Here is a 9,722-nt window from a genome sequence, read left to right on the forward strand (position 1 = left end):
GATGGAGTCATTGGAGAGCTTGCTTACTGCAAATGCAGACGGTTTTAAAATTAGTACCAAGGATGACCTATTTATTTTCTTAAAGCCTTATTTTGCAATATGTTTTCATTTTTAATGTGGCAGGAGGAGAGGGTGTGAAAACTGCCTCAGTTCTTTCCTTCCTTGGACTGCTGTGTGACCTCTGGGTGGGGTGCCCGTCCTTGTGACCCGTGACCCACAGGTAGCTCTGTCAGCTCTCTCCTCTGGTGTCTGTCATGGAAAAAACAAATAGCTGATCTCCTCCCTTTTTTATGAAATTGGTGCCCAGGTTTATGGGCTGGAGTTTCCCTGAGTGGCATGAAGCACAGAAAGATAAAGTCATTGGGAATTTCTAACTGAAGATTGCTTGGAGGAAGAGCTTTCTCTTTGAAAAATAATTACCTGCACATTTAAAATTTTGTGTAGAATTTCTACTCTCCACTTTTCTGACAAGTTCTATGTCATCATTTCTGTTATTATCATTAAACTGTTAGTTGTCAGACCATCCACACTCCACTTTGTATATCACTTTCCTCCACTATACTCCTCTGCTATGAACATTCACAAACACTCTGCCCTTCCTTGGATACCTTGCCTCCTGGCACCCAGCCTCATCTTCTGATCTTTTCTTTCCCTTTATATCACCCATAGCAACAACCCTACTATGGAATTTATTATATATTTACATCCCATTTGAGTTATTTATGTACTAGATCTCGAGTTCCTTGAGCACAAGGGTCAGGAGCCAGTGGTTAATAAGGAGATTGACTTTTCTCTTGTACTGTTTGTTCTTTACCACATGCATCTATAACCTAGTAATATAACAAGAAAGTACATAACCCTTCTTGATATCACAGAGCATGAAAAAGAAGAAACACACACACACACACACACACACACACACACACACACACACACACTTCATAGATTCAGAGTGATAACAAACAAAAGACCATCTAGGTTTGATTAGTGCTTTTTGCTCCTGAAGGAAGCATAAAAATAAACAGTGATGGTAGTTACCTAAACAAGACCTGTCTGGCTGACCACTAATAATAGTGACTTGACTTGATGTAAGAGTTTCCAGATCAACATAAAAAAAGCCTGCTGCACATTCAAAGCAGTGCTGTGTATTTAGCTGCTCTCCAATGGGAATAGACAGACATCAGCTATCAAGTTTCTAGCCTGGAAAAAATTCCTTCAGGCCACTGGACACCAACACCATGGGGATATCATGCAGACAGTTCATAAAAATAACTTGCCCAACATTTTTGAAGTCTGATGCAAGCTGTACTATGATGGTCTGTTTCTTTTACTCTTTCCAGTAACAAATGAAATGAGGCCTGTCCCCACAACTTTGGTAACTTGGATGCTACAGACACCCAATACAACCCACACACTGCCTTTGAGTCAGTACTGATTCATGGTGATCTTATCTTGGGTTTCACAGTTTGTAGATATTTAAGGGAGGAGAATGTCCAAATTTCTCTAGCAGAGCAGCTGGTGGATTAGAACTGCTTACCTTTCAGTCAGAACATTGATTCGTTATACATTTTGGTTCCAAAGCTCCCTGTATAATACAACAAGCACACACCTCATAACACAATAAGTAATCACCCCAGGGAGAAGCACTACTGAAATGTAGCTAATGTTTAGGTCTCAGACTGGGACAGGATGGTAAATAAATGTGTACTTGAAGTCCAAATGAACAATTTATTGATGTACAAGTATTTGATATCACATCAGCCCTAGATAATTTCAAGTTGATTCAAAACAGAGGGGAGAGAGGAGTCCCAAATTTTGTGTCACATGAATCCATGAACCCAAACCCTATAATTTATTATGTACCAAAAAGGAATTCATCAGTTCAGTGGGAAATATTTATTGAGCCCTGGTGCCTATAGCAAATCAGGCTGCTAATCACAAGGTCAGCAGTTTGAATCCACTAGCTGCTCTGAAGAACAATGGAGCAGTCTCCTGTCATAAAGATTTACAGTCTTGGAAAACTGATAAAAGGTTGCTGAGTCAGAACTGACTCAACAGCAGTGGGTTATTACATGACTAGTATGTTAGGGATTTCAAATAAAGCTTGTTCACTGTGCTAGTACCATGTGAGGTGTACATTTTACTCTAGCTACTTAGAAGGTGAAAAGATCACTGCTAGCTGAGTGATCAGTCAAAGTTATTGCTGCCAAGTCACAAATCACTTATAACTGACCTTCCAGCAGGTTTTCAGAGGCTGTACATTTCATGAAAGGACATTGCCCATCTTTCCCCTATGGAGTAGCTGGTGGATTTGAATTGCTAGAGATGTGTGGCCTTTTGTCTGCCAGCACAGCTCTCTATGAACTATGCCATCAGACCACTGAGAGAAGGCTCTCTTAGAGAAAAGGACACTTAGATGTAATTAAACACTCCTTTATTAAAGTATAACACATGTGTAAAAAGAGTATACATATGACTATGCGTTGAGCAGATTTTCACAATCTAAATAGACTAGTTATGTAAACAAATTTGGGATTGAAGTGTACAAACACTCCAGAACTCCTTCACACTCTCTGTCAATCGATTTTAGCTGTGGTTGCAGGGTAGAGTAGAATTTACTAGCTGAGCGGAGATGACAGAAATGATTGGTGAAGTGTAATGTGCATGAAAGGGTGTAAATTGAAAGTGGCACTGTAATTTTGAAGAATGTGCTAAATTGTGATTTGCCGGAGGTATCAGCTTGAGGATCTGTTTTGTTTCTTCTTGTGAAGCCGTAGGTGCCAAATTAAGGGGCTAGCTGCTGAAGGTTTTTAAACTAGGAAGAACTAATTTTTAAGACTTTTTTCATGATACTTGGTGATTTCTTGACGATTAAAAAGAGAAGAAACTAGGGTTTGTGACAATGCCTGCAAAGGTTATATAACATTCCAGCTAGGGGATGATTTTAGCTCTGTAGCAGCTGAGGACAAAGATCAACTGACCATCGTAGACACTATTATGTAAAGACTCAGGAAAACTGGCCACGGATCTTGAGGAATGGGGAGAAGGCAAAGAAAACTTCCTTTTCTAGAACTAATCAAGAAAAAAATGTAATAGATCTCTCAGTCCATTAGTTATTTACAGATTTTAAATGCTGTCACTCCACGAAAGTTCTGACAACTGTGAGTTACACTACAGAAACACTAATGAAAGCAACTGACCTTTCTGACAAAAAGAACCCTTTGTTAGTAACATGAACTGTTTGTTTTATCATATGGACACATGCTAGAACAAACATTTTGCTGAGAAAAATGGATTCTAAGGAAGTCCTGCCCCCTTTAAAAATAATATTTTATTATATTTTGGTGAAACTTTGCATAGCAAGTTAGGTTCCCATTTGGGACTTTCTACACAAATTGTTCAGCCACCTTAGTTGCATTTATTGCAATGTGCTAACATTCTTGTGTTCAATTTCCCCCCTCTTTCTAGTACTCTAGTTTCCCTGCTCTTTTATGGTCTCATCTTTATTTTTGAATAATTGTTCACTTTTTGGTTTCCTATTGATAGTTTTAAAGTAAGGCACCTATCTTAGCAAGTAATTGAGTGCCACTCGACTTTTTTCACTAAAAGGTAAATTCAGGGATAAGCTCTGTTCTAGGTTTAAAGAGTGTCTCAGGGCAATAGTCTCAAGGGATCACCTTGTTCTCTGCTGTTCAATTTTGTCTGGATTTTTTTTTTTAAATAAGAATTTGAATTCTTCTCTTTTTCTTCCATTGTATCCAGGACCAACTATTGTGATCCCTGTCAAAACAGTGTGGAGGTAGCTGGGCAGTCACCTAGTTCTGCTGGTCTCAGGGTCGACTTTTTTCGCCTTCCAAACTTTCCGGTTACTTTCTTACTATTTTCCTCCTGACAGTAGAGACCTACAGTTGTGTTTAAAGTGATTGCTTAAAAACTTTAAAGACCACAGCTCTGTCTCATTTTACTAGGAGATAGATCATGATTTTTGTGAACTGTGTTATGCCAATTGGCTGAGACTATGATCCTAAGGATTTGAAGAAGACTTTTGACAATGTCACATTAACAGCAAGCTATTGAGCATTGCTCACTGGTCTAAACGTTAAGAACCTTTGTAATACAGATTTCTGGGTTCTTCTTGTTGTATGATGTCCAGTTTTCAGAGGCAGTAAGTAAATTGCTCAGGAAGGGATTGTGTAGCCATCTCCCGCTAAGGGCCTGGTAGATTCGAACTGTCAGACTTTGGTATTGGTTTCTTACCACTAGGCCACTAGAGTTCCCTAGATTTCTAGCTAGGATAATTAATTTCAGATTATACTGGCAATGTTTCTACAAGAATCTTTATTTAAAAAGAAAATGCTGTAACTTCTTTTTTCCTTTTACAATTTTATTTCACTTTGGCTCTATGGGTCATTTTTCCTTGATGGTACCACTTTTCTGCCCTTCCCGTTTATCTCCAAGGCAATGGATTCTTCAGGCAACAAGTAACTACTGAGAATCTAACACATGCTTTGATTTATTAAAAATGACTTTCAAAATCTGATCATAACTTCATGTTCATCTATAAAAAAATTTGATTGTTTCCTGTTCCTAAGACGCTGATTGATTGATTCAGGGGCATTTGATACGTGGGGTCGCTTCCATGTGTGGAGATTTGTATACTACTACCACAGTGAAAGATGAAAGGCAAATTGCTGCCTTTCGCAGATTCCTTTGCTGGTTTAGAGTAATCAAGAGTCATGATTGCAAACAGACTAAGGAACGAGAAATTTACTTAAGAAAAGAGCATGCGAGTAGAAAGAGCATTAGGAGCCTGGGAAGATGAGAATTGAATTGGTGTAGGCTAGACGCCAGTGCTCTCTCTATATTGTAAAGGTCAAACACCAAGTAGGTGGTCGTCCACAGCTGGGAGCTCACAGCCCGAAGCTATTCCCCAGCCCTCACCGCCCACCTCAGCTGCACCCTTAGCTCCAGTTTCCAGACTTATCCTTTACCGAGAGGAAGGGGGTTAGTAAATTTAAAAGGGAAGTCCCTCCCCCTTCCCGGATTCCGATTGGCCAAAGCCGACCCCACCTCCGTCAAGGCCGATGGCTGATTGGTTGCAGGAGGGGAGTCCTGCCGCAGGCCAGGAGCCTCGGGCGGCCGGGGCCCCTAGGTGGCAGGTGGGGCCCGCACGGCCCACGCCGCTGCCCCGCCTCCCGAGGTGTCGGGCCGCGGACTTTAAGTCTCGGGAGTGGGGCAGGCGCGAGGTGTCTTCCGGAAGCGGGACTGCCAAGAGTTGACCATGAAGAGTCTCAAATCCCGCCTGAAGGGACGGCAGGACACTCCCGGACCCGTGCCCCCCGGTGCCACCACCGCCACCTCCACCAGCGCGGTGAGTCCCGCAGCCCCAGGACGTCCGGCATTCCCGGCCCTCCCCTCCCGCGAACCGCGGTTCTCTCGCATCCAAACTTCGCGTCCGCCCTCCTTAGCCCCCTTGGTTCGTGCTGCACGGTCTGCCTGGGCGTCCCCTACACTCCCGGTTCCTCTCTCTCGGGCCGGGTGCTTGGCGTCAGCCGTCGATCTTGGGGATCCTCCCGCCGCTGCCCCATCGCCGCACCCGTGCCTCTGTGGGCCCCTTCCCCGTCCGTCATTCTCAAGTTTCCAAACTCCTGGAGGAAACCTGGGTGTTTCGGGATTAACTCTCCCCACCTTAAATCTGGAGTTTCTTGATTGTCCCCCTAAATCCAGTCCTTCCTGGTTGTAGCCCAGCCCCTCCCCTTTCCTGAAGTTTCTCCTAGTTCCCCACTTGTGTCCTGGTCCGGCATGAGGGAGCCGAGGTGGTCGCCCCTCTGTCCCGGGGTCACAGGGGCAGGCTGGCTAGCGGAGGAGCCTCCCCTTCGGATCCCAGCCCCCCGGCCGCAGTGCGGCGTCCTTTGCTTCTGAGACCTCAAGGGTTGAGCACAGGCTAGAGGGAGGCTGGTCGCCCACGGTGGGTCATCAAGTTAGGATCTTGATTTGTGAATGAAGTAGGTGGACTGGAAAGTGCTTGTGAAAGACGAATTTGTAAATATGAACGTGGAGATGGGGAATTTGGGGAGGTGGTTGTCCTGTTGTATCACCTGTAGGGCACACCCGTGCAGGTCACCCCTTGATCTGCCGCCGACCTCAGGGTGCAAGTAAACAGAGCCTTTCCTAAATTGGCAAGAGAACAGAAATCTTAACAACCAGCCTGCTTCCTTCCAGATGTTGGGATTGAGATAATGTGGAAAACTGAAAGAATGACACTGCCATCTAAATTTGTTATTATGAACGCAAATGTTGTTTAGAGAGTCAGAATCGACTGGATGAGTTGGTTTTGGGTTTATGGAGTCATGCGAAGTAAGACACGTAAAGGAGATGTAATATGCGCACTGCCGGGTGCTCAGCTGGGTTAATTAAAATGAGCCTTTGTGATTTTACACAGTCTTTCCACAAATGAGCATAGCGGTTTAATTTTTTTTTTTCTAATTTGTCTGCTTTTGTGTTTGAATTCAGAATTCTTTCTTTCTCTCCACCTGACTACTTCTGGGGTGATTTTACTTCTACATAAAAGACGTTGTTGGGAAACTAGGCTTTTTAACTCCCTATTCAAAATCGAGATTAGACCAGGAACGTGTAATATTTTTTGATAAGTAAAATATGAGATATTATTTTGCATCATTTTTTAATATGTTGAATAAAATAATAGTTGGCATAAATGCCAGTCTTTTCAGTTACTTAATTCAGTTTCTTTGTAGTACAAAGTATGCTTTCAGCTTTGTAGTATATGCTTTTGTTTATGTTTATGAGCTGTATCTGTTCATTTTGTGTGGGTTGTGTCAAACCCATGGCCACTTGGAGGTTTATAGACCTTATCCGTGCTACCCTGGTTTTCCTTCCAGAACTACTGGACTACTTAGTGGTTATTGGTATTATCAATGTGTTGGTATAATAATACTTATAATATTATAAATAACATTATCAGTAGGTTATTGGTATTATCAATATATTAATAAAATAATATAATATTATCAGTAGGCCAGTTTTCATTTTGTACCCCTGAAACATGAGATGCACTTCACTGAACTCAAGTCTTTAGCACTCATTAAACTGAGTCTACTCTTATTTTTCTTAAAACTGAAGTCATAAAAACAGAATGAATGATATTAAAAGTGCCTGTCTGCTTAGGAAAAAATGAGCCTCTGAGTTAAACTAAATATTGGGATAAAAAGACAAGATTTGTAAGTGAAAGTAAATGATTATGTAGCTAATAAAACCAAAGTAAGTATTGATATAATGAATATACAGAGAAATAGGTTCTATCTACTTTTTAGTCTATAACCCCAAATACCTCAAGTCAGATTTGGATGCATGTGTAAATATTGATGATTGAGTTTCTTAAAGGTTTGGTTTTTTTTCTCTTGAAGTTATTTAAGCAATTACTTATTTCTGAGTAGATAATAATAGCAAGTGGCTTAGCATTTGAAAGGGAAGCTTCCCTTTCAAAGGCAAGAGGTCCTCACCCATTCTTTCCCTTCAACCACCTTGTACCTCTTAATTAGTTGTTTTTGTGTCCTTCCAGAGACAGAGCTTAGCTTGTACAGGTGACTATGAATATAAATATTCATACTACCTTTAGAAATGGTAGCATACCATGCTTGCTTTTCTGTATTTTTTACCATGCCCTTTAGTAAACATCTAGGTATATCCAAATGTTTATATGCTATCATATACAATGCTGTGATGAATAAACTTAACATATATTGTGTGTGCGCGTGTGTACTTACAGGATCAAGTCCTAAGTGTGGTGTGAGCTAAAGGATACACTCAGTTGGAACTTAGAATGATAGCAAGTTTCATTCCATATATTCAATGTGTGAGAAATTACTTTTCCTATGACAATTAATCTCTTCTAGGTTTTGATCATTACTAGCCTGGTAGATAAAATATGGCATCTTTGGATAGTTTAACATTTTTCTTTTTATTGAGAAAGGTTGAGCGTCTTTTCATATTTTTGAGAGCCTTTGCATGTTTGATTCCTTCTTTTGAGTTCTTCATTTTGTTCCATTACTTTCTGTACACTTTTCATAAGGGAAATTATTTTTCCTAATGTTCGTAACTTTTTCTCAGTTGATTTTTTTTTTGTCTTATGACTGCCATATGACATAGTAGTTATTCATATGTAGTTAAGTTTATCAGCCTTCTATTTTATGACTCTTAGGTTTATGTTATACCTTGACCTTTTCTACTCTGCAATGTTAAGTGACTAAAAATACCCCTCATTTTTATCTTTTATCTAATTCATTGTTATATTTGGAATTTCTTCTAAGGTAATTGTATTGATCTTGCTGTCTTACTCCCACCCCCCTGCCTCATGTCTGTCTAAACTGAATCTTAAAACATTGATTGAATTAGCATGGAAATGACCACAATTTGATTTGAGAAAAAAAAATTGTTTTTCATAATGTTTTCTCCTTTGTATTTTTATTTAGACTTACTTAACTGAAGCGGTACATTAGTAATATATTAAAGTATGGAAATATAGTATTACATTGCTGTTGTTGTTAAATGCAGTCAGATAGTACTACTTACAGCAATCTTATGAACAGCAGATCTGAGCCCTGCACTATACTATGCCATCTTCATCTTCTTGGACACACTTTGAGCCCATTGCTGCAGTCACTGTGTCAGTACATTTCGTTAGGGTTCTTTTTCTCTTCATTGATCCTCCACCAAATATACAGGTTTAGTGAAGTTCAGATTATGTAGTTTTTAGTTTTATACTCTTTAAGTAAGTGTAGTTTACAATTAGGTGGCTGGGTGGAGCAATTAAGCTCTTTACAATTTGCCAAAATGTTGGTGATTTGAAGTTACCACAGAAGTTCCTTGGAAAGTAGTCCTGGTGATCTGCACAAAACTCACTGTCTGGAAGACTCTAAGGTTCAACTTTGTGCACATGATACACTGAGAGTCAGAATGACCCTGACAGCAACTAACATTAACAAGTTTCAATGAGAAGTTTTGTATGAAATGCATTTGAGTTAGTTGTTTACTTGCCCGATCCAGCATTCTAGTAAAATAACGAATTCAGATTTCTTTTTGATGTTGTGTTTTTTTACTTTTTTAAATTTTAAAATTATATTATGATAAAAGATATATATATATATTTATAATGAAACATTTGACGTTTTAACATTTTCAAGTGTACAATTAAGTGAAATAAATGACGTTAAACATGCTGTATTACTATCAATGCTTTTATTTTTATTTTTAGCAATTTACCAAATTGCAAGTACAGATTTCTGCTGAAAGGGATAATTAAATGACTACAAATTTCAGATATAGTCAATAATATTTACAGTTATGTATATAATGAGGATAGTTTTGTTCCATTTTACCAAGTTCAGAGTAGGAGGTTTGAAGGTATCAAGAATATCATCCATGAAGGAGTCAAAAGGTCTTTACAAAGATGGAGAAAAAAGAAAAGATGATGGATATCAGAAGAGAGGCTGAATACTGCACTGGAGTGCCGAGAAGCCAAATCAAAGGGAAGAAATCGAGAAGGAACTGACCAGAAGATTTCAAAGGGCAGCATGAGAAGACATAGCAAAGTTTTATAATGAAATGTGCAAAGAGTTGGAGTTGCAAAATCAAAAGGGACGAACATGCTCAGCATTTCTTTTTTATTAATTATTATTAATTTTTTTAATTATTAAATTTTATTA

At 39.6% G+C, this 9,722-nt stretch overlaps 1 pseudogene; it reads right to left on the reverse strand.

Annotated features, from left to right (window-relative positions):
* Positions 1-5,217: 5,217 nt before the first annotated feature.
* The window catches only part of LOC102876599, a 48,889-nt pseudogene continuing 44,384 nt past the window's right edge, over positions 5,218-9,722 (reverse strand).

The sequence above is a fragment of the Elephantulus edwardii genome, unplaced genomic scaffold, assembly GCF_000299155.1.
Source record: "Elephantulus edwardii isolate Elephantulus edwardi_28Jun2011 unplaced genomic scaffold, EleEdw1.0 scaffold00066, whole genome shotgun sequence".
NCBI classification, from domain to species: Eukaryota; Metazoa; Chordata; class Mammalia; order Macroscelidea; family Macroscelididae; genus Elephantulus; species Elephantulus edwardii.